This window comes from Macrobrachium rosenbergii, chromosome 29, assembly GCF_040412425.1.
Source record: "Macrobrachium rosenbergii isolate ZJJX-2024 chromosome 29, ASM4041242v1, whole genome shotgun sequence".
Classification (NCBI taxonomy): domain Eukaryota; kingdom Metazoa; phylum Arthropoda; class Malacostraca; order Decapoda; family Palaemonidae; genus Macrobrachium; species Macrobrachium rosenbergii.
In genome coordinates, this window is record NC_089769.1 from 15,937,084 (window position 1) to 15,962,121 (window position 25,038).

The 25,038-nt window shown below is 38.6% G+C and overlaps 1 protein-coding gene across 3 annotated transcripts in view; it reads left to right on the plus strand.

Annotated features, from left to right (window-relative positions):
• Positions 1–25,038, plus strand: part of LOC136854618 (uncharacterized) — a 273,800-nt gene that overhangs the window by 222,767 nt on the left and 25,995 nt on the right. For 2 of the 3 annotated variants that reach the window (XM_067131148.1, XM_067131146.1), the window contains one exon: positions 9,458–9,494. The exons of the other annotated variant lie outside the window; for it this stretch is intronic. The gene's annotated coding sequence lies outside the window, so the exon portion shown is untranslated. The remainder of the gene's footprint in view (positions 1–9,457; positions 9,495–25,038) is intronic. 3 annotated transcript variants of the gene reach the window in all.

Below are 25,038 nucleotides of genomic sequence, written 5' to 3' on the forward strand. Positions count from 1 at the left end.
GGCTAAGTTCTGCCACTGATTCATTCAGTTCACAGGCGTCAAAGAAGTTCTGAATCACGTGACTTTTCAAACCTAAAAGTTTGTAGGGTTAGAAAACTTTTTCAGTTAGTTTATTTTACTTGTGTTAAAGAGTATTTAAGCTATTAACTGATACAAATAAATAATAGTCTTTACGTATAAGTCATTCAAATGATTTAATTGAGAGAGAAAGAAAATTACCCACCTTATGAAAAAATCAAAGTAAATTAAGTCGTTCACTTAATATGAATTTTAGCCTTGTTTACTTAACGTAAAAGGATATTTGAATCATTCAAATTACTTACATGATCATTCATTTTGCTGAAAGAGATAGAACAAGTCATTCTTATTACTCGGATGGCACACCAGACAAAGGTTTTTTGCGTCATTCAGTTTTCTTAAAATAAGTTAGGATTGTTGTTAATTGTATGCGATATACGACATTTAATTTATTCAAATTGTGTGCTTGCCTTAGTAATAAAAGCCATTCATCTCATTTTAATCAAGCAAATAGTATTTTAAATAGTATTTTATATTTTTCATTTATCGTCAAAGAATATTCAAATAATTCACAATACTTACATGATTCTTAATTTTCATAAAGTTGAAGTGAATATAAAATTTAGGCCAAGGGCCAAGCACTGGGAAGTATGAGGTCATTCAGCGCTAAAATGGAAATTGACAGCAAAAGGTTTGAAAAGTATAATAGGACGAAAACCTCGCAGTTGCACTATGATTCAATTGTTGGGAGAGGTTTGAGGAAAGTAAGATGGAAGAAAGAGAATATGAAAGGAGGTACAGTAAAAGAAACGAAAGGGGTTGCAGCTAGGGGCCGAAGGGACGCTGCAAGGAACCTTAAGTAATGCCTACGGTGCACCGCATGAGGTGCCCTTACGGCACTACCCGCCTAAGGGGATTTTTCTTAAAGTGAAATAGTCTGAATTATACCCATTGCATTTGTGTCACAAAAACGAACTCGGCAAAGGCAACATGACCTAAATTCATATTTGTCAAATGTTTCAAAACCTATAATGTTCTTTGGGTCGAGGAGTCGACAAAAAAATGTTTATTTGTCTTTGTCGTCACTAAACGGTTCAGGCCCAGCTGGTTTAGTTGTCACTTTTGCTGGGTAATTGAACAACAGAATTAAACTTAACTTCTTTTTAGGGTGGTTGGGGCCAGAGAGTCCTTTATTATTATTATTATTATTATTATTATTATTATTATTATTATTATTATTATTAGCGTACCCGGCCAGTGAAAAATTTCTGCACTATTAAAGTAATATTTTTTATTACATTATATTGCTCTGCTTTTTCTAGTTTAAGATTTTTTTATCGCTAAAGATGGAGTTCTTTGTCTGCAAAATACCCATTACGTAGAAATTCATAGCAAAGGCAGTTATTTTCACAAAATCCTTAACAAATAATTTATGGAAAATTATCGCTAAATATTTTACAGAAAATCATCGCTAATTTATTTACCAGAAACAGTTACCAGGGCGGTCTTTTGCAGAACCATTACTAAGATAGTCACGTAAAATCAAGAGTAAGATAAGAATATCTTATATTTTTTGACAGGGCATTTCTGTTAAGACATTTCTTGACAGGGTGGCATTAATTAGAAGCACCTTCGTTCTGTAGAAATTTAGCTTTCAGGGTACTTATTGTCAGTCAAAGCTTTGGTATCGATAAGAACTGCGATAACGATAACATTTATCTCGTAGAGTAGTATGAGTCATATTACTGATAAGATTTCTCTCTCTCCTCAAATGTTTGTTTTCTGTAATGACAGATGGTTTATGTATTTCATATTTACAAGTTTTCTTTGCCTGCAATTAGAATTGGCACGTCCCCTGTCATATAGTCAGCTGTTGACAGTTTGTCATTTTGTTCTCAGTCTGTTTTGCTCTCTGAAAATAATTCGCTTGTGATGTCCACACGAAACAGATTAATCATTTTGTTTTCTTCTCCACCTGTCACGGGACTCCCAGCCTTCTTGAAAATATATTAGAAAGGGGAAAAAGAAAATTGTGCATGTGAGAAGTCATGCCTGATGCTAAACACCGCTGCCTATAGCATCCCGAACGTTGAAAAGACACATCCCATCCGTTATGAGAACCGTGTGAACTCACGAGGTCTTGAAACTTGACCTTGAAGTTTTCTGAAGACCTCTGGATTAAAGCTCTGGTAACGTTTACTCCATGTATGGGCCAGGGAGGACTCTAGGGGTTCCCTTAGCAGAGGGGGATGAGAGAAGGGGACTGTAGGGGATAACAGGAAAGAGGGAAAACAGAGATAGATGATAACGACCGGCATGGAGGAGGAATATAAGAAGAGCGGGAACCCAATGACTGAATCGCCAAGCGTTGAGATTGGAGGCGTTCGTGATGGAAAGAGGCCCATTTTTAATTTCAATTGTGAACTGCGTCAGAAATTTAGTTAAAAACTGGAATGGAGGGGAAAAGTAAATGCAAAATGATGATGATGAAAATGTGGAAGAGATGCAGGAAAGGGTAACCATCAAAGAAAACGCAGCCAGAAGGAAGAGATGAGGTAATCCCCTCATCTAGTCTTACACATCTCGACAGATGTCAAACACATGGGAGATTTTTGGTTAGATCCAAATGCTCTCCGCGCTTTCATGAGGAACTTCAAACAAACAGTGAAATGGCATTCCTCAGACGCCAGTTTCAAAGGCAAGATGTTGTTTTAAGCTTCCTTGTGCTTACTTAAGGCTCGTTCAACATTACGGTATCATTTAATTTGTTGTTTCTTGTTTTCCACTAAAAGTGACCGAGATTTCTTTGCCACTTTCTTTATCATTATGGCTCCCTCTCGCTGTAGTTGGAGTCTCATTAAATTTACACTTTATATTTAGGACGCAACGTTGGGTCTTGCATTTTAGGTCAGCGGTTCAACTCCTAAATCCTTTCTGTAAAGTGACCGTTAAGGATATTCTTCTTTTTGTCTAAGTGTAGCTTATGTTTATTCATCTCTTTTAATGTAGACTGATAACTGAATATTTATTATATGTTTCTTTAAATATTTTACTTTATTATATTTCAATCCCTTTCTTTTGTGTTGTTCGTGTTTTTATATGTTACGGGGAATATGTGAAATCAGGGATTTCACGAAATACCTAGGGAATTCGTTAAATGACCAATTCGCTTAGGAACATTTGATCCCCGAGGGCTAGTACTAAACACGGCGAAATAGCGATTCATGTACACTGTTTCACCATGTTAAGTACTAGTCCCTGGGGGTTAAATGTGCTTCGCCATGTTTAGACTAGCCCCTGAGGGATCAAATGCACTTAGGGACATTTGATTCCCTAGGTGTTAGTACTGAACACGGCGAAATATATCAAACATCTCCCCACACCAGGGGCTAGTACTAAACACGGCGAAACAGTGTAGATGAATCACTGTTTCGCCTTGTTTAGTACTAGCTCTTGGGGATCAAATGTTCCTAAGCGAATTGGTCATTTAACGAATTCGCTAGGGATTTCTTGAAATCCCTGATTTCACATATACCCTGTAACATGTATATGGAAGCTTGCTTGGCGAGCTCTGAATATTGAGTCACCTTTCTTTTTTACGGATGACAGTCATTAAACAAACAAGAGAATGCGCTCGAGTCATAGTCAGTTAAAAAAATATTTCAATTTTCCCCTTCGTTGTGGTATTTCACTTCATTTCATTTTTCTCTTCAGGGAAACAAATTTCCTAATTGTCAAGTATATTACACTCGTTACTCACTCAACGTTAATTCTCAGGTTCGTAAGATATAAAGCCAGTATTGTGAAAATTATATACTTGTAATTAAAAATAGAATTATATGTAGGCCTAGAGTTCTGCTTCCCTGGTGTCTACTTCTGTTGTCGTGGATAAATTTGCTATGAAAGTGGTTAATGTAATATCAGTATCATTTTCAGAAGTGCTGAGTTCAGAGGTACACACATATATATATATACACACACACACACACATATATATATATATATATATATATATATGTGTGTGTGTGTATGTGTGTGTGTGCACCTCATCATAAGAAATTTTCATTTTTTCGCAAAAAAACGGAAATTGAAAAGCAATGAATGACACTATTTAATCAATTTTAGCTAATAATTCCATATGTTGTATGTATTATACATATACATACACGCACATATACACACGCACACAAACACACATACACACAAACACACACACACACACACACACATATATATATATATACATATATATATATATATATATATATTATATATATATAGACATACACCCATATGTGTATATATATATGTGTGTTTGTATGTATATATGCGTGTATGTATATGTATAATACATAAAACATAAGGAATTATTAGCTAAAATTCATTAAACCCTTGTCATTCATTGCTCTTCAATTTCCGTTTTCTTTGCGAAAGAAAATTTCTTGCGATGACAAAAAAAAAAAAAAACCACTGCGATTCCCATTAAAAATTTAACATCAAATAAACGGAAGTTAACATGGAACTACACGATCGTATTGGATTCATTCCTTTCTCGTAAGATTTGGGAAAGTTCCCCCACCGCCACCATACCTGCCACGTCTCCAGATGTAAACAATCTTCTCTCTTCTTCTCCATCCATCTTCTTCTCGAGACTCGGGGGATTTGAGTCACATGATGTTTTGATCGCCGTGACGGGAGAAGATGACACACACCAAAGCCAACACATGGCTTGTCTGGAAGTCATCATCAGGTGCAGGAAAACTCTCTCTCTCTCTCTCTCTCTCTCTCTCTCTCTCTCTCTCTCATGCGCCCAGATCCTTCTAAGAATGGCTGACCGTGCCTAGACGTTCTCAGGACTCCGACTTCTAAGAATGGTGACTTCGAGGAGGTCTGAAGGCCGACATTCTTAAAACGGCGACTTTTCAGTGCTAGTTTCAAGATATTCTGGAGAGAGGACAGCAAAAACTGGCTGTCAGAAATAAATGTACTGTTGCCGTCAGATGTTCGCACAATTGACAGATTCCAGATAGCGTTGTTTCGTATATCCTGGATTGTAATTTGTTATTTTTATCTATTCCTAATAATAAGACATGTTTCTAAATGCACAATTATTTTTTTCTGTTTAGACAGTCGTTTCTAGACGAATCTGATGTCAGACCACATATTTTGGGGGACGGCTGACTGTATAAATTGACAGTCATTTTACCTACGATCGAATATTTTTAATAAACGATTTTGAGAACGACCTCTTGAGACGGTCTCAAGCTCAGCTGGTTCTAACGTTTTTAGGGACAAAAAAGTACATCCTTTAAAGTTGATGTAAAGAGTAAGGAAATTTTAATGAAGGTGATTTTAGACGTTCTGAAAGTCTTCAACTTCTACTAATTGGCAAAAAGGTTTCTTTTTTTTTAAATAGATTTATATTATGTTTATTTTTTGTGTATATCTTCCACTGCCGCCACCAGCCTTGAGAGGGAAGGATAGTCAAAGAATAATAATAATAATAATAATAATAATAATAATAATAATAATAATAATAATAATAATAATAATAATAATAATTTCAACATAGGGGAAAATACAATGCAAAGATGCTTGCATGAACATTTTTAAATTATAATATTTCCTCTTATTTTACTTTTTATTTCTTTCTTTTTTTATATTTTTTTCAGTTTTGTGCCGTTTTATTTTCATGTACACGCTTAACAAATCGTTGAGTGGACCATTTTTTTTAACCTAAAGCTTTCATTGGTGTGGTTATATACTTATCGAATAGTTGGTAATGTTCGTTGTGTATTATTTTTTATCCTAAAGAATCTTTAGATGATTTTTCACGAATACACTTCCTTCAGTTATAAAAATAATAATAATAATAATAATAATAATAATAATAATAATAATAATAATAATAATAATAATAAGATTCTGATAGTTAGAAGGAAGGGGAGGACTAATTAATTATGATGATGAGAATCAGGAAGGGTGGCAGGGAGATGGTAATCAGTAATTTAATTATTGCTTACAATATTTCTTCTACTACATGTTCGATATTTTTATTTATACTGTTAAAGAAGTCTAGACCTATTGCATCAAGGTCTAGACATGAATTCAAACCCTGGAACTTTTCAGCTAAAGTCATTGTGACTATTGTTTTGTTCAATTTTTGTTGGGAAGTATTGCTTCGAAATCTCTCTCTCTCTCTCTCTCTCTCTCTCTCTCTCTCTCTCTCTCTCTCTCTCTCTCTCTCTCTCTCTCTCATTGGTTTCCTTTGCAAACAGTAATCAAAGGAATTACAGTTAACCCGCAAAATGACCACAGTTATAACGTAACTGTGAGACATCCCACACTCCGTCCTTATCCTGCCGGGGATTTTACCTGTTCCTCTCCTTTCTCTGAGAACCAGGATCCTCTCACCTGGCCGAGAATGCCCTTGGAAGCGTGAATGATTCCCTCTAACGACACACTGATGATGTATGCGGGTTCGTTTAGCTTATGGTGTGGATAAGTGGGATGAAAGATGATTTTGCTTTCAGATAGTGGGTGGTACTGATTGCATGCCAACACGCACACACGCATACCGTGTGTGTATATGTATATATATATATATATATATATATATATATATATATATATATATATATATATATATATATATATATATATATATCACAAATCACCACAGGTGAGAAAATGGGAAACTGGGTGTAGGTCCTTAGCAGTTTCAGCTTTTATTTCCAAGCCATTGACGAAGGGCTGATTGGTAGTGGTAGAAAAAACAATATAAATACTGTAGAACCCGTAAACGGACTAACATACACAACCGCTTGAGACTACGAATCCACACCTGACAGGTGTCGATGGGGAAGTGGCGACAAATCTCATTAGTGTTAGCGGTAGAAATCACAATATATACTCAAAGAACAGTACGACAAACATACAGACCGCTGGAGACGACAAATCCACACCTGACAGGTGTCCAAGGGGGAGGGGTGAAAAACTCATTAGTGCTAGTGACCCCATACTATGTTTACAAGTACGATAATCCTTTTTCCATTCTGTCTTCCCTAAAATTTAGACATTTTACAAATTTCTTTGGAATTTATAGGATCATCAAGTTTATATTTGCCTTGACTGATATTTATATGATGGTCTTAGCTTCCTTTAATAAAGCTAGATTCAATTATGCTCTTTTCCAGTGCATTATTAGAATACCCGTTCGCAGTTGATAGTGTGATTGTTGTCACTGACATGTACAAAAATTCCACTGTACACCTGTGCATAATCTTACACAATTTTTATGCAGTTATATTCTTTTTCCAGTTCTTTACCAGTTTGACCAATATAAAAGTAGTCACAAGAATCACATAGAAATTTATATATACACCCTTTAGTACTGTCAGGAGAGTTCTTTATAAGAAAGGAAATATTAAACAAAATCATTCCACGCAACGTAGTATGGTTCAAGTATGTTGACGATATACTTTATGTATGGCCAGGGTACTAACTGATTTAACTTGATAAGTTAAATCAGTTAGTACCACCAATTAAATTCACTATGGAAATGGAAAGGGATGCGTGCCTATCCTTTTTGGATTTCCTAATACATAGAAATAGTAATGTGTTTGAATACAGTGTTTACAGAAAACCTATTACAATTTCTTCCTATGTGCATTTTTATTCTGGTCAGAGCACTAAGGTTAAGAAATCAGTGTTCACATCATGTGTTTTTAAGAGCACTACGTTTATGTAGCCCCGAATATATTGATGATGAAATAGATAAGATTAGGAATACAAGAAAGAAATTTAAATATCTTGATTGTATTAGACAATGCATTATGAAAGATATTTCCGGTCTTCTTATGAATTTTGGAGTTAACGCTGCATTTGAGAACATCAAAACAATGAACTTGGAAAGGGCAAAAAGATAGCGTATTCTAATACTGCACTGCTTAATAAAAGAAAGTTATGGCCATCATATGAATAGCAGTCAGTGGATAATCTTGAACCTATAATTTCAAAAGAAATCTGTAAAATGTTTTGATTTTAAGGAAGGCGGTGGATGTGTATGGAAAAAGGATTATCACTATTTGTAAACATAGTACGGGGTCACTGGTATTAATGAGTTTTTCGCCCCTCCCCCTTGACACCTGTCAGGTGCGGATTTGTAGTCTCCAGCGGTCTGTATGCTTGTCGGTACTGTCCCTTAAGTATATATTGTTATTTCTACCACCAGAACTAATGAGATTTGTCGCCACTCCGCCCTTGACACCGTCAGGTGTGGATTCGTAGTCTCAAACGGTTGTGTATGTTCGTCCGTATTGTCTTTGTAGTGTCTAAATTGTGATTTCTACCACTACGTATCAGCCCTTCGTCCCTTCGTCAATGGCTTGGAAATGTAGCTGAAACCGGCCAGAACCTACACCCAGTCTCTCATTTTGTCACCTGTGGTGATGTGTGATAAACGAATCACGTGTTAAAGTGATAATATATATATATATATATATATATATATATATATATATATATATATATATATATATATATATATATATATATATATAATATATATATATACATATGTATCGTGTGTTCTGTGTTGGTGAGTACCTACCAAGCAGCTGCTGTCGGACGGTAACTTTGTGCCTTCAACTATCCCATCCTTTAAAGAAAATTAAAAATAAAATTGTTTAGAGGTGGTGTTTAATCCCGAAGGGAAGGTGACAGCCCCACCATATAAAAGTGGTCCTGATGTCGGTAGGGGAGAAAGAGAAGATTCTCACTGCACATTTTCTCTTGTAGATATAAAGTTTCTTTCAAGTTTCTTTCGTGCTTTCCCCGTTGGGGGGCAGTGCCATCAATGCACCTCATGCGGTGCACTGTAGGCATTAATTAAGGTTCTTTGCGGCGTGCCTTCGGCCCCTAGCTACAACCCCTTTCATTCCTTTTACTGTACCTCCTTTCATATTCTCTTTCTTCCACCTTACTTTCCACCCTCTTCTAACAATTGATTCATGGTGCTACTGCAAGGTTATCCTCCTGTTACGCCTTTCAAACCGTTTACTGTCAATTTCCGTTTCAGCGCTGAATAACCTCATAGGTCCCAGTGCTTGGCCTTTGGCCTAAATTCTTTATTCAGTTCAATTCAAATTAATTCTTTCGTGCTTTCAAAGACCCAGAGTCATTTAAAATTCGAAAACCATCTTTCGTGCCAATAATTTTGTTTTTATTTCTCTGGAGACGAAGAATATTTAGCCAGAAATATGTCTTGTCTGCTTAACGAAAGGTCATCTTTCGGGACAATAATTTTGTCTCATTGCTTTGAAAACAATGAATATTTAGCCATGGAGGTTTCTTACACGCTTATTTTGGATGCTTAATAAGGACCGGTGTTCATGAAAGTCTTACGTCAGCGATGTAATAATTCTTTTCTATTTTTCAGCTTACGCGAGAGAATCCAGTTCACAGGCTAAAAATAGGTAAAGTAACCTTTTGGCTTTATTCAATTCAAGTTTAACAGCTATGAGAGAGAGACAGAGAGAGACAGAGAGAGAGAGAGAGAGAGAGAGAGAGAGAGAGAGAGAGAAAATCGAAGACCGTGGCGGGTCATCTTACAAGCACACGGACCAAACCAGATCCTTTAGTATATCCACACGTGACTTATCATGGCTGACCATCGCGTATGGTCACAGAAACACCTACCCCTCCCCCCACTTTTTTTTTTCTCTCTCTCTCTCTCTCTCTCTCTCTCTCTCTCTCTCTCTCTCTCTGCTTCCGTTTTTCTATGGGACCTAGAATACACTCTCTTAGGGGTATTTCTCTGAGTTCTTAATGCCTCTATCTAGAAAAGTGCTAGAAGTTCGTTCTATATATCTGTGGCTACTGAGGACTGAGCATTGATAATGAGTTGTAAATATATTATTGAAAAAACATCACAAATTTACATTGGTATGATCAAAATTTCATTCTTAACAGCTAACATTATGTGCCAAAGAAAAACAAAAATTGCATATTGATTATTAAATTTTCAACAGTAAATATTCGCTCTTAATTGGGAAATAATACTAGATACTGGAATAGAATTAGTCTCGTAAAATCAAAAGGATGTTCACACCCAAAAATAATATGTGTTTACCTTTAATACCATTAAAATTGGGGTCTGGCATTTTTGCGATAGGCCTATACTCTTCCATTTTGAAACCTGGCCTCAAGATATAGTAGTTTAATGGAGGAAATATTAAGAAATTTTAAACAAGTGAAATGCAGTGCGTATCCATATATTTTTAGTTTTCTGCAACATAAAACTAATGTACCTGCTTTGTCTGTCCGTCCGCACTTTTTCTGTCCGCCCTCAGGCCTTAAAAACTACTGAGGCTAGAGGGCTGCAAATCGGTATGTTGATCATCCACCCTCCAATCATCAAACATACCAAATCGCAGCCCTCTAGCCTTAGTAGTTTTTATTTTATTTAAGGTTAAAGTTAGTCATGACCGTGCGTCTGGCACCGCTGTAAGTACTAACAGCACAGGCCACCACCGGGCCGCAGCTGAAAGTTTCATGGGCCGTGGATGAGAGTTTCATACAGCATTATACGCTGTACAGAAAACTCGATTGCGCCAAAGAAACTTCGGTGCATTTTTTGCTTGTTCATATTCAAGGTTATATGTATAGTTGTAATGTGTATTGCCGTGATATTCTTTTCCGGAAAATTGTAATGCATCATTACACGGAAAAAATCGGCATTTTCTAATTCATTCTTCCTTACTTATAATTCAAGTATGTTTACAATAGGTCTTCATGTCCTTCACAGAAAGATTAATTCAATATTTTATACGTCACACTTCGTAAAACAGTCCTTCTTAATTAAGGTCCAGTTATCATAAAAACATACTTTATTATTTTGTCGGAAAGTAATATTTAACCAGATCAATTTTAGATATTTTTTCGACTTTCCAATTATGAGTCTCAACCCGTGAGATCTGGTGAGTAAAATATTTCCATCTTCTTTTGTACTTTATTTACTTTATTCTTCCTCCTCCACTCCTACCCTCTCCCATCCACCTCCTATTCTCTCTCGGGTCTGTGAACAGTAACAACAGTTATTATTGTCATTATTATTGTTATTAACTGAAGATACATTATCAAAATTTATCACCAAAAATAGAGCCCATTTGGTCACAATCCTTGTTTCACAGTAGAAGAGCCATCATACATTCGACACCTGATGAAAGGTACTGATATTCGGCCCCCTTCTTGCATTTCATCCATCCTCTCTCTCTCTCTCTCTCTCTCTCTCTCTCTCTCTCTCTCTCTCTCTCTCTCTGAATGAGGTAATACGCAACCCCGGAGGAGTCCCTTTCATTTGCGAGTCCTGGGTTTGTTCACTATGTGATGTAGAAATTGATTTAATTCTACAGTATTCTCTCTCTCTCTCTCTCTCTCTCTCTCTCTCTCTCTCTCTCTCTCTCTCTCTCTGTCAACATTTGGGTAAAACTGGCTCTACAAATTTGTATAATGAATGTAAAGGTAAGATGATTCTCTCTCTCTCTCTCTCTCTCTCTCTCTCTCTCTCTCTCTCTCTCTCTCTCTCTCCGAACGTTTGTGTAAAATTTACTCTAAATATTTGTATAATGAATGTAAAAGTAAGATGATTCTCTCTCTCTCTCTCTCTCTCTCTCTCTCTCTCTCTCTCTCTCTCTCTCTCTCTCTCTCATTTACAACTCCCTCTCCCCAATCCCCAACCCGCATGGCGCCCGCATTCTTGACCACAGATTATCTTGATAGGACATAGTCGCCCGTACGCCCAAAGTCTCAAGTGTTCCCACCCACTTTGGGTCGAGTTGGAAGGGTGGGAAAGAGACGCAATCGTTCTTTCATTTTGTTTTGGAAGGTAGCCTCTCTCTCTCTCTCTCTCTCTCTCTCTCTCTCTCTCTCTCTCTCTCTCTCTCTCTCTCTCGTTTATAAATAGCATCAACTAATAGCTGATGAAAACTATTAGCTAAATGAAACTAGGTCTAGGGAGTGCGAATATTATCCCTGAATATTTACGAGACAGACATAGGTCTATCTAAAGTTGAAAGAATACGAAAGATAGTTTCTTACGTGTATATTATAACGTATTTAATGTAAACATAAAGCATGGAATCAGGGTAAGATTGCAGAGTACGTCGAGACGACAATTCCCTACCAAAAGACGTTACGTACTGTCTCGAAAACTCGATCCTTTATTCTGCACTAAGTTGGGTTCATTGCCCGTAGAATGTCATTATTACAAACTGGAAAAAATTACTATGTGAATGGGTAAACATCACGTTTTATTAAGTAGAATGACCAAATGTATCTGAAAATCTAGAGGATTGTAGATAGAATTCATTAGAATATTATGTTTGAGAATATATTCTTTTAAGTTTTGTTATATACAAACCTCCTCACTTTTTCAAAATCGCTGTCTGTTTAGAAGTGCAATTTTTAGTTTTACGTAAAAGAAAACTATTGTGCCGACTTTGTCTTTCCGCCCGCACTTTTTTCTGTCCCCCTCGGATCTTAAAAACTACTGAGGCTAGAGGGCTGCAAATTTCTGCGTTGATCATCCATCCTCCAGTCATCAAACATACCAAATTGCAGCCCTCTAACTTCAGCACTTTTTATTTTATTTAAGGTTAAAGTTAGCCATAATCGTGCGTCTGGTTAAAGTTTCATGGGCCGCGGGTCATACAGCATTATACCGAGACCAACGAAAAATAGATATATTTTCGGTGGCCTTGATTATACGCTGTGCAGAAAGCTCGAATTCGCCGAAGAAACTTGGGCGCATTGTGTATATGTTTATTGTATTTTCTAACAAATGACTAAGTTCTTTTACACCAAATCTATTAGATATTGCGCAGAAACATTCCAACTCATTTCATTAAACTATCCTCTGAAACTGCTACATAATCTCTAATCTAATTCTAAATTAAGAAAGAAATTCATAAAATTGAAATTTCTTTGAAACGTGGATACTTGAACTTTCGAAGACAAGTACCAGACCGTTAACGTTTCTCCTGGTATCAAGTCTTGTAAATAGAAGCTAACGTGACCTGACTTTGACCTAAAGTTTGACCTTGTCAGTAGCGGCAGCGCGGGTCACATGCAACGGGTATACTGGGAACGGAACCGGAAGGAAGAAAACGGATCTGAAGACATTTACTTCAGGGGAAACTACCCTGATTCATGTTTTCCGTTTCTCCTTCGGGTATAATTTTATAAGTTGCCAGTAAGGCTCTACCCAGCCATTTTTGCATGAAAACCCAGTTTGGGTTTTTCACGCAAAAAATGGCTAGGAAATGATAGGGCACTAAAAGAACCTAAAGATACCAACCTAACGTAACCTAGGGGTGTTTACTGGTTACAATTTTACCGTATTGGCTATGGAAGGGGAGGGGGCGCCGGTATTGTCTTACCTTATAAGTATTTGATAATTTTTTTATTTATCATTTGCGCATATTGTTTATGGTGTCAAAATAACGAGAATGAGGAGTTTTTTTTTAAAAATGTAGGTTACAATTTCATATCGTGTATTGGCAACTTATAAAATAATACCCTCCTTCGACAGTGAACATGAGCAAACGATTGTCTTTCAGACTTCTGAGCAAGTACTGACACTGAAAGATATTCGTAGCATGTTTCACAACAGAGATATGAAACTGTCACAACAGAGATATGAAACTGGTAAGGTAACCTTTCGGTTTTTAAGAAGAACGCATTGTCTAGTTATTGAAGACCAAAGGAAAATGTCTCGGAAACGCAAGTACAAGTTTTTTCGTCGAGGATTGCTTAAACTTTACTTTCCAAGGTCTTGCGAGGCAGTGCGTTTGATCCTGCGTTCGGAGTATTTCATATGGAATAGAAAGCACGAAAGCAGCCACTTTAGACGGAAAATAAGAATCATACTGAAATATCACACAAGTTCTAAAAGTCAGTCATTTGTTAGAATAATAGAAGTTATGCTGACGTTAGCACACGTATACTCAAACACATTCACACGCATATCCTATATACAGTAAACTTAAACTTAAATTTTCCAAATACGTCTTATCAAGATGCTATAAAGTGAACACCTTTTTTACAGATGAATTTGTAAATACTTTGTAAATAGTGCATATTATAGAAATGTAAAGATTATTGTAATGCTGTTGTCTAATCAATAAAAGAAAAGAAAAAAAAAAATATATATATATATATATATATATATATATATATATATATATATATGTGTGTGTGTGTGTGTGTGTGTATAAGCTACACTCTATATATAACCGTACTCCCAACATTCACCCAGGCGCAAGTGCAACCTTTGGCTCCAGCGATAAGCGGGTCATCGACGAAAAACAGGCGAAGAACCGTATGGATAAGGCGACCGAGTAAACAGATCGGCTCGTTGATAAGCGAATTCGAAACTTGCTTATCATGTTCGTGGCCGTTTATGGCGGGTATCACACACAGATACAACTCTCTTCCTCATGCCCCGTTTGGCCTTCGGGTTAAGTGCTTCCTTCTGTACCCAGACACCTGTATCTCTCTGCGTTTGGGATGCCCTCGGTGCGCTGGGCATTTCCCAGGAGTCCCGGGACCCTGTGCTAATACACTCTGTTAACGACGCTAACCCGTAGCACCGTCCTACCCCACCCCACCTTACCCCAGACCTTGGCCTAGTAGAATGCCCGGTCCGAGTATTCCTCTGGCCAAAGGCCCTCGTCCTGTGGAACCCCGGTACCATTAGGATACCCCTCCTAGGCTACCAGATGCCCCCCTCCGGTAGGTTACCTTTTATACCCATGGCACCCTATGATTCCCCCACCCAGATACCCCACTTATATATATAACCCCCCCCTCCACCCCTCAAACGTATTACATTCCTGCAAAGTAAAACTCTTCCCGTTATTCTATCCCCAGCACTGCAGTAACATTATCATAAACCCCAATATGGTCCCTATACCCAAGGCAACCATGCCCCTTTAACCCCGAATACCCAGAGACATGCTCCTATACCCCTAAATACCCAGAGACGTTCCCCCTCCCCTTCCCCCCCTCCCACAGATGCCTCAATCAACAACATCAACAACTTCTCTATTATCACATTCCCGGCTCCTTGACCCTGCACTTGACCCCGCCTGACCCGAGACGCGCCGACGATTGACCTCCGTGATCCGAGCAGCTGTTTTGGTACTTCCGGATTGGGTACCTTGGAGCAGCTAACGAGCGGCCCAGGTGGTCGGATACTGGCATAACTTCCGAAGTAAACAACTTCCATTTTGGGCTTTGCTCATTTGTCCTTTATCGTGCTATCAGTAATTACTGTCATTATTTTCAGTCTGTTAGATATGTTATTATTATTATTATATTTTTATTTATGAAAAGCAACCGTTTGTTGATGCTGTTGGGAACATAACTATTGTTTGATTCAAAGAATAGATGATATGGTCTTGAGGCCTTCATATACTTAATGATAATCATTGTTTTAATCGTGTCTAGTAGATCGTTTCTATTCAGATTTTAAATTTCTTCGTTGTTTTAATGCTATCAGTTGTGTAATTATTTTTTAAATAATTCAGCAGATGCCATTAGCAATTTAATTGGACCTATGCACACTGTTACATTTCTCTATTTTGACTATATCGTCGTTATCTTCATTATCATGGTTTTTTTTATTTATCTTTATGTTTCTCAACTGTTAGATCCTTTTACCAGATTATTATTATCGTCGCTGTCATTACTGAATACTTTTTCTGATGTTAACAATTCCACCTTAGTTTCTCTTTTGTACTTCTTCAATAACATCATTGTCGAGGTTATTAGCGAACTTGTAGTTATTGCTGTTAATGGAATCATTAATAGAACACAAACTGAAAGAGAAATACAGAAAGAAAGCTATTTTTCTACGCATAGAAAGTGAGTTGCTCAAACCACATGTCACGACTAAGCGATATTGTAACGTATTTCTTCCGGGGGAGGGAGGGAGGGGTTGGGGATTTCTTATACATTCTATATTCGCATAAATATTAGCATCTACTGCTAGTGAAGTCCAACGTGAACAACCCATTCAACCTCCTGGTCTTCGTGGTTTTTAGTTTTCTGTAAAATAGAACTATTGAGGTGGCTTTTTCTGTCCGTCCGCACTTTTTCTGTCCGCCCTCATATCTTAAAAACTGCTGAGGCCAAAAGGCTTCAATTTGGTATGTTGATCATCCACCCTCCAGTCATCAAACATACCAAATTTCAAACCTCTAACCTCAGTAGTTTTCATTTTATTTAAGCTTAAAGTTACCCATATTCGTGCATCTGGCAACGATATAGGAAAGGCCACCACCACCGCGGCTCATACAGCATTATACCGAGACCACCGAAAGATAGATCTGTTTTCGGTGGGCTTGATTATACGCTGTACAGAAAACTCGATTGCGCCGAAGAAACTTCGGCTCAGTTTTTACTTGTTGTTGCCTGAGATCCATCACTGATAACCCTGCTGCTTCACATTCCATTAACATTTTGACATCCTTTTCAAAACTTCGTCCATTCACATGGATGGCTGGCTGATTTATAAGCTGTGTGCCAAGCCTCCTCGGTCTGAAAGTAACCCGAAACAGACCCATAACGGAGACCCATAACACAGACCCACGATGATCTTTTGACCCAAGGGATTACCACCCACGGCCACTTGGGCGTATCTCTAGACCCTGGCATATCCACTCTCTATAAATCTACGCAGACAGACAGGGTCCTTCAACTTTCTTTCAGTGTCCGTGTGAATTAATACCTCTCACTTCGGTTTCCTAGACTGAATCCACACAGGCTCCTTTCATTCGTCGTCACCTGCACGTGATGGTGATCGGCGATTTCAAGTGTCTCCGAATGTTGTGTAACTTCATCTTCCGAAAGTGTGTGTGTGTGGGACGTGGCTTATGATGATGTGTGTCGGTGTGCAAGGAATGTGGTGGTGCAGATGAAGAAGGTGAGTGGTTTATTCAGTTCGGGAAATACGCTTACTCTGATCAGGATTCTTCAAGAGGACAGTTTGCGAAGGCTGTCAAGGCAAAACACTGAATGAATAAAGGTATCTGCGAAGGCAACGGGTGAAAAAACTACAATGACCTGCCTTGTATATAATGGAAATAAGAAGTAAAATGGAAATAAGAAGTAAACAAAAGACACAACAAGAGCTAAGCTCGCAGAAATAATGATTGTTTTCATTTTTAAACTGTCGTTTTTTCCCCAATCATTTTGATAACATAGACTCCCACAAAAAAGTAATTGACTTCGCATACAAGTAATTCTGCTCGAACTTGATGAAGAAATCTCATGTATACTAATAACTAATTACGTGGAAACAAGGAGACACGGCTTTTTAACAACGGATGAACCCGATTGCACAACAACACAGGCCCAGGGCATGTTCTCAGTATCCCGTAAATGAAATTCTCGAGACCTGAGAATATGACTCACATGGCCGTTGGGATTTCGTGCCTCTTTTTCGCGTCTCGTTTTTTGTAACGTCTAATTCTCTTTCTTCTCTCAAGAACTTAGATGCTGTTGTTATTTGGTTGTCGCCACCTCAACAGTTCTTAATGTTGGTGTGGCTTCATTCAGATGGGAAAATATAAGAGAAATATAATTCATGTTTGTAAATATGAGGATCGTAACTCATTCAGCTTCACAAAATTTAGTACTACCAGTTCAATGGCCGTATAGATTCTGAAAGATTATTGGGATGAACCTCAAGTAAAGTCAATAAGTCAATAATGCACGCACGCGCTTTCAAGTGCAAAGACGGTTACAACAAGGGCACAGAGAGAGAGAGAGAGAGAGAGAGAGAGAGAGAGAGAGAGTGTCTTGGTCACCAAAACCCCGAGGAAAAAAAGAATGTGAAACAGGTGTCTTAATGTTGGAGGTGGTTTTGCAGATGGATTCCTCAACGTGGTCAAAGGAAAAGTGGGTAGGCAGGGAATGGGAGGGTATTATGGATGTGACGGTTGGGGGAGGGTATAGGAGAGGTCATGATGGAGTGGGTAAGAGGGCTGGAGAGGGAAAAGCTGGAGGGGAGGTGGGGTGAGGGGCTGGGGTTAAGGTTAGTTGAAGAAGGGAAAAAACGGACGACATACAAAACGTTCTTATGTTCCCACGGTCAGGGACTCTCCAGTAGTAGGCCGAGGAGTAATGCAATGGTCGTGTTGGCAGGGAAATTATTGTTCTCCACCCCTACTTATCCGTGACCTGGGAAAAAAAATACATTGTCTATCTATCTCGGCACGTTTTATCGTGACAAAAAAGTAATACAAAGATTTATAAATGATCACAGTGTTTAGAATTTAGAATCTATGGGTGCACCCTGTGATTAGTACGAAAAACTTTATGCAGTTTTAGAACATTTTATATTCTCAGGATTCTTTTCAGAGTTGCTTTCATAAACTGACAGTATTCTCCAGTACTCATACGTTATAGAAGAAACATAAAATATTTAAAATACAAACGACGTTTTATTTTTCAATGTAAAACCAGTAGAGATGCAACTGACAAACCGGGAAATATTTAAAATAGTATTAGTCTGGCAGTTCAGCAGCCTTCTTCTATAAAAACAAACTTGGCGACCTGTGTTGATTACCTGTCTTTCGGCTCGTCCTTAAGAAAGGTGTCATCTTAACTTCCCTATCCATTTTGTAATAAATTCAGAACTTAATTTTCATGTAAACAGGGGATTCCTGTTGTTTTATTATCGTAAACACTTTTCCTTATAAACCTTTAGAATGCATAAAATAACAGTTTAAGTTTGATTCAAAAGCTGCATCCCTTTCGTGCAGACTACAAAAAATCATTTAAATTCTCGATTTTCCTTTGTTAAAAATGGATCTTTAATCTTGGCACTGTCCTAACAGGTCCGTCGTTCCAATACTCTTTAAGAAGAATTATTTTAACATGAATTGTTTTGCTTGAACTGATGTTTTGGTACACAAGCTATAAAGTGTTTCTTTAATAGACTTCAGAAAAACATCTTTCTTTAGCTTACGCTTTCTTTTGCCCGAAAAAAAAAATTGCTTTTATTGTCGGATCAAGAGACTTTTCGTTCAAATAGACGAATTCCTTTGTATAATTAATGTTTGCCAAACGTCAATGGAAACTTTTTCTGTGAAGGAAAAGCCAAATGAACATGTGACTACTCCATGAATAAGAACCTGTGCTGGCACAAGGCTTTTTTAATTTGCTGACACCTGAATGCTCTGAAAGTAATGATGCCAATTAAACATTTATTGTGTGAATGTCCAAAGTATAATCAGCAACAAACATCAAGTTTTGGAAATAAATCGATCAGTGAAATTTTGTTGGAAACGTCAACATTTAAAATTAATTCGGTTATAAAGTTTTTTTAAAAAATTGCAATTCAATATACAAACATAAATAAGAGAATATAGATAAAAATTAATCCTTTGGGCCAGCCCTTTTAGGACTGATATTCAGCTCAGTGGTCTGGTAAGACTATATCAGTAATAATAATAATAATAATAATAATAATCTATTAACAACAACAAAAAGACCCATAGTTATAACGAGCATCGCCGATGAGAAAATTTGACTGAAACGAGATCTCATTTGCATCCCAGGAAGTGTTTGTTGACACCTTACCTCTTCCCATTCCCCCCAACCCCCACCCCCACCCCCATCATCCCCCGCCCCTTTGCCTTTTCGGGGTGGTGGTGGTGGGGTTACATGTGGTCGCCAGGTCCTCCATCTGTTAAGGTTTAAGCTAGACTTGAACCTCCTCGTGGGATTTTGTCCGGCCCCCTTCCCCTCGACTTCGGGGAGGGGTTGTGGGACTGTCGAGGTGGCAGTATCATCTCCTGATGGGGGTTTGTGTTTCTTCTTGGAACCATTTTAAGAAGAAGAAGAAGAAGAAGAAGAAGAGGAAAGGTCCACAGAGTGATAGGGAAGGGGGGCGGGTGGATGGTGGGGGGTGGGGGGAGGTGAAGATTCTATCAAAGATGGATTTAAAAGAAGAGAAGGAGTGAGGCCTGTCGCATGCTCTTGTTTATTTTTTCATTCTTCGTCTATTTTCTTCATCTTCCTGATGTTCTCATTTCCCCTTCGATTCCTTGAGTTTTGCTTCATTCTTGTTATTGGTTTTCCTTTCTTGCTCCTTTATTCCTTCCTTCACTTATATTTACAGCAGGTGTCGATTTTTGAAGTCTGATTGGAACTAATTTTTTTGTATGCGTTGTAGTATATAAATACATATGCATATATATATATATATATATATATATATATATATATATATATATATATATATATATATATATATATATATATATATATAAAAATCACAGTATATATATAACTATATATATATACATAATCTTAAAAATGACAGTAGAGAAGTTCAGTATAGAACTACTGCATGTCTTTTCCTGTGGGAATGACAGGCATATATTCAGTATAGAATATATATGTATATATATATATATATATATATATATATATATATATATATATATTATATATATATATATATATATATATATATATATATATATATATATAATTATATATATATACATGTGTGTGTGTAATGATATAAGAAAAACGTAAATATAACAGAGAGAATAGAGAGAGAGAAACGAGACATAGAAAGAGAGTGAAAATAGATTAAGAATAAATCGAACAGAGAGAGAGAGAGAGAGAGAGAGAGAAAGAGAGAGAGAGAGAGAGTGTTGTTACTACACTCTGCTTCGTTATTTCTCCTCTCTCTCTCTCTCTCTCTCTCTCTCTCTCTCTCTCTCTTCTCTCTTTTATTCTTTTATTCTTATTTATTTTATCTCCCTTTCTATGTCTCTTTCTCTCTCTCTCTCTCTCTCTCTCTCTCTCTCTCTCTCTCTCTCTCTCTCTCTTATATTATATTTACGTTTTTCATATATCATTACAATTAACCATCAAAACAATATATAGATTATATATATGTATATATATGTATATATACTGTATATATACATATATATATATATATATATATATATATATATATATATATATATATATATATATATTGCTATCAAATATATCCAGGAAATATATATACGTATATCATATCACATATTATTTCTATCAAAGGCATCCAGGAAAAGCAACGTCACATTGCATCACACCTTATTAACTGAGCTAAAAAGAAGAGCGTATTTTTAGCTCAGTTTAGCTAAAAAGAAGAGCGTATATAATGTGACATTGCTAAATAATAACCGGTGATATGATATACCTATGCCATTTGTTAGATGACCCCTTGATTGCAACTAAGAAGCCTACAGCTGCATGACCTTTCTACACATATGAACTGATTTATATAGAAATTCATGTTTGAGACGTAACAGAAAATCTGCTCGTTGTTTGTACATCTTTGTGATCAGAGAGTAACGAACAAATACTTGGTGATTAGTCGAGCGCCATACGATCGTTGAGGTTTGGCGTGGGCAATTCAAATGAGTGCCATACATAGAAGACACTTATTGGTTCCTTTCGATCATAAGAGACCAATCAGCTGAGGTCTATGACCTAAGCAAGTTCAGTTTGAAAAGTTGAAGATCAGTAAGGGTTTAGTGGTCGACGGGGTAAGGGCGCGTTCCTTAGACGGTGATCGGCGCATCTCCTCAGAGTGCCTTCCGACTATAATTGCATGATTAAGTAGTAATATTATAGCAACAGGGCCCTGTGCAACTATCAAGGAAAATATACATGTGTTAATTGTATCTTACGCGTTTCATTTTTACTGGTAGAGCCTTTATATGACCGAGAATTAGGCCACATATGTACACACACACAAACACACATAAGTTAAGTATACCTTAGTTTAACCAGATCACTGAGCTGATTAACAGCTCTCCTAGGGCTGGCCCGAAGGATTAGATTTATTTTACGTGGCTAAGAACCAGTTGGTTACCTAGCAACGGGACCTACAGTTATTGTGGAATCCGAACCACGTTATAGCGAGAAATGAATTTCTATCACCAGAAATAAATTCCTCTTATTCTTCATTGGCCGGTCGGAGATTCGAACTCGCGGCCAGCAGAGTGCTAGCTGAGAACGGAACCCACTCACCCAACGAGGAACTACAAACACATATATATGTGTGTGTGTGCATGTGTATGTATGTATAAATGAATGAGCAAACATATATATATATATGTATGTGTATGTATGTATGTATGAATGAATGAGCATGAATACGAGCATTTATATAAGGTGAAATGCCACTGCTTTATCAATTCCATTTCGTATGCATAGATATAAGGCTCTTAACGATTTTATTCAATTGTTTATTATAACGCAGATTTAATGAGACACCAATAATTAAGTAATTTTTAGGTCTAGTCGGCATTTTTTGTCTAGATTTCATTTCTAGAAACATGTACACGCGACAAATTCTTTTTCTCTGGAATCTTATTTCTCCTGAATTGAAGACTTCAACACTTTTCTCAAAACATATTTCGTAAATTTTGTCTTTTTCTCCCTTTTTTATTCAAGATTCCGTTAGAAACATCTATAAATAAAATTATATGCTTTGAAGAGTAAAAGTACTGAAAAACGTTTGTGCGCAATATTTGGTTATGAATCTTTTTGGATCAGTGCTATTGTTTATAAAAGGAGTTCAAATCTTTGGACACGATATTGTTGTTAAAAATATTTTTGGAGGACTAACTTCCCATCTGCATGGACAGGCCAATAAAATTAAGTCTGCTCTCAGGAACTGGAATAACCAAACTGAAACTGACGACACCATTCGGAAGGAAGAATTTCATATCCAAAAGAATGAGGATTTAGAGAAGGAGTTAAGGAAAGAGTGGTCCTGTGTTGATGAGCTTCGAAAAGCTCTTGTTGATGCTCAGGAAATGATAAGGAAAATTGAAAGCAAAATAAGGACCGTTCCTCGAATAACGAATGCCTGAAGAATGAAAATGAAGAACAGGAGGATGCCACGATTAAGAAAGGAAAGGTTAACGAACAACTGAAGGACTTCCTCACTCGTCAAGAAACAGAACTTAAAGTTTTTAGGCCCTCTCCAGGCCCGCTTCCCCAGCCTGGCAGGATACCTGCCTTCCTCAGAGGAAGCAGACTCTGGGTAGGACCCTTCCCTTCAAGGCTGCCCTCAAGAGACTGGCGATCCTTGGGGGCTTTTGGGCCTCATCCTTGAAGTTTTTGGGCCATCCCCAGGCCCACCTCCCCAGCCTGGCATGATACCTGCCTTCCTCCGAGGAAGCAGCCTCTGGTCAGACCCTTCCCTTCAAGGCTGCCCTCAAGTGACTGGCGATCCTTGGGGCTTGTACCCATCCTTGGCTTTTGGGCCCCTCCAGGCCCGCTTCCCCAACCCTGAAAGATTCTTTGGCCCCCTTCCAGGCCCGCTGGCGAGCCTTGTAGGCCCCCATCCTTGAACCCAGGCCCGCTTCCCCAACCTAGCAGGATACCTGCCTTCCTCCGAGGAAGCAGCCTCTTGGTCGGACCCTTCCCTTCAATGCTGCCCTCAAAAGACTGGTGAGCCTTGTAGGCTTTTGAGGCCCATCCTTGAAGTTCTTGGGCCCCTCTCCAGGCCCGCTTCCCCAGCCTGGCAGGATACCTGCCTTCCTCCAAGGAAGCAGCCTCTGGGTCGGACCCTTCCCTTCAAGGCAGCCCTCAAGAGACTGGTGAGCCTTGGGGCTTTTGGGGCCCATCCTTGAAGTTCTTGGGCCCTCTCCAGGCCCGCTTCCCCAGCCTGGCAGGATACCTGCCTTCCTCCAAGGAAGCAGCCTCTGGGTCGGACCCTTCCCTTCAAGGCAGCCCTCAAGAGACTGGTGAGCCTTGGGGCTTTTGGGGCCCATCCTTGAAGTTCTTGGGCCCTCTCCAGGCCCGCTTCCCCAGCCTGGCAGGATACCTGCCTTCCTCCAAGGAAGCAGCCTCTGGGTCGGACCCTTCCCTTCAAGGCAGCCCTCAAGAGACTGGCGAGCCTTGGGGGTTTTGGGGCCCATCCTTGAAGTTCTTGGGCCCTCTCCAGGCCCGCTTCCCCAGCCTGGCAGGATACCTGCCTTCCTCCAAGGAAGCAGCCTCTGGGTCGGACCCTTCCCTTCAAGGCAGCCCTCAAGAGACTGGTGAGCCTTGGGGGCTTTTGGGGCCCATCCTTGAAGTTCTTGGGCCCTCTCCAGGCCCGCTTCCCCAGCCTGGCAGGATACCTGCCTTCCTCCAAGGAAGCTGCCTCTGGATTGGACCCTTCCCTTCAAGGCAGCCCTCAAGAGACTGGCGAGCCTTGGGGGTTTTGGGGGCCCATCCTTGAGGGGCTTGGGCCCTTTCCAGGCCCGCTTCCCCAGCCTGGCAGGATACCTGCCTTCCTCCGAGGAAGCAGCCTCTGGGTCGGGCCCTTCCCCTTCATCATACTATTTGCTTTCTCTTACCCAGCTTTTCAAATATGACACTTGCTTGCTCTGAAGGCTTCCAGACGATTTGAAGCATTTCGGAGATCGTTCCTGGAGACTTTGGAGTTCGGCACATGCGCAAATGGCATTTCTCTTGTTCTTCCAGTAGCTGGAGACTGAAGGATTCCAAAATGTCTTCAAGGAAAATCCCAGGGGTTTTAGATCATTTTAACATTGTGTTAACCATTACTTAGAGTTATTTTTCTGACACGAGCAGTTTCTTTACTTTAACGAGTCGTCTTCTATAATCTTATGGGATTCCCTCTTATGATATTTATAGATATCTCCCGACGACGAGAGAAGACTTCTGGGTATTCACGACTCCAGGATTCTTTGAAGCAGGCTTCACCTCCTGAAGCATTCCTGGAGAATCCAATGGGAATTCCCAAAGGCTTCAGTGCCTGGAGATCGTCTTGAAGCCTTCGAAAGCACCAGAAGCCTCCGAAATTCATCTCCAAGAATGTAGGCTTATTCATTTCCAAAAATGCGGGCTTTCCCCAAAGAAATCTTCGAAGCCTTCCACCTCCAATTCCTTCTCCATAAAACTCTGTTCTTTAGTATTACGCAA